Source organism: Chrysochloris asiatica, unplaced genomic scaffold (assembly GCF_000296735.1).
Source record: "Chrysochloris asiatica unplaced genomic scaffold, ChrAsi1.0 scaffold00199, whole genome shotgun sequence".
NCBI lineage: Eukaryota > Metazoa > Chordata > Mammalia > Afrosoricida > Chrysochloridae > Chrysochloris > Chrysochloris asiatica.
This window is the reverse complement of record NW_006408717.1, coordinates 5,357,724-5,359,153: the sequence shown is the minus strand read 5'-3', so window position 1 is coordinate 5,359,153 and position 1,430 is coordinate 5,357,724.

The following is a 1,430-nucleotide window of genomic DNA, read 5'->3' as shown; positions in this document are numbered from 1 at the left end:
AGACACTGGGGGAAAGGAATAGCCAGAAACATCACTACAGAAAGCTTGTAAGTCTATTTTCAGCCTACAACTCATTGTTGTTGTTGTTAGGTGCCATCGAGTCGGCACCAACTCATAGCAACCTTATGCTCAGCAGAATGAAACAATGTCCGATCCTGAGCCAACCACACAACTGTTGCCACATTTGAGTCCATCGATGCTGCTACCTGGCCAATCCATCTCGTTTGGGATCTTCCTCTTTTTCTCTGACCCTCCACCTTACTAAACATGATATCCTTCTCCAGTGACTGCTCCCTCCTGACAATATGTCCAAAGTATGAGAGACGAAGTTTGGCCATTTTGGCCTCCAAGGAGCACTCTGGCTGCACTTCATCCAACACAGATCTATTGGGTTTTTTGGCAGCCCATGGCAATTTCAGTATTCTCCTTGAACACCATAACTCAAATGCATCAGTTCTTCTACCGTCTTCCTTAGTCATTGTCCAGCTTTAGCATGCATATGAGGTTACAGAAAATATCATGACTTGGGTCAGGCACACCTTAGTCCTCAAGCTAACATCTTTGCTCTTCAACACTTTAAAAAGGTTTTGTGCAGTAGATTTGCCTAATGCAATACGTCAATTGATTTCTTGATTGCTGCTTCCATGAGTGTTAGTAATTGATTCAAGAAGAATGAAGTCCTTGACAACTTCAACCTTTTCTCCATTGATAAGAATGTTGTTTATTGGTCCAGTGGTGAGTATTTTTGCTTTCTTTACATGTAATCCCTATCGAAGGCTGTGGTCTTTGATCTCCATCAGTAAGTATTTTAAGTCCTCTTCACTTTCAGCAAGCAAGGTTGTATCATCTACATATTGCAGGCTGTTACTGAGTATTCCTCCAATCCTGATGCCACATTTTTCGTTATATAATCCAGGTTTTCTGATTATTTGCTCAGCATGCAGGTTGAATAAGTATGGTGAAAGAATACAACCCTGTTGCACACCTTTCTAAATTTTAAATCATTCAGTGTTCCCATATTTTGTTTGAAAAATTGACTCTTGGTCCAGGTACAGATTCCTCATGAACACAACTAAGTGTTCTGGATTACTCTTACTTTACAATGTTGCCCATACCTTGTCATGATCCACACAAACAAACGCCTTTGCTTAGTCAATAAAGCACAGGTAAAAAACTTTTTGATATTCTCTGCATTCAGCCAAGATCCATTGGACATTAGCAATGATATCCCTCAATACATGTCCTCTTCTGAATCTGTCTTGAACCTCTGGAAGCTCTTTGTCAATGTATGCTTGTAGCCATTTCTGTATTACTTTTAGTAAAACTTTACTAGCATAGGATATCAAAGATATTGTATGACGAATTCCTCATCCCATTGGATCATTTCTCTTTGGCATGTGCACAAATACAGATCTCTTTCAATCAGTTGG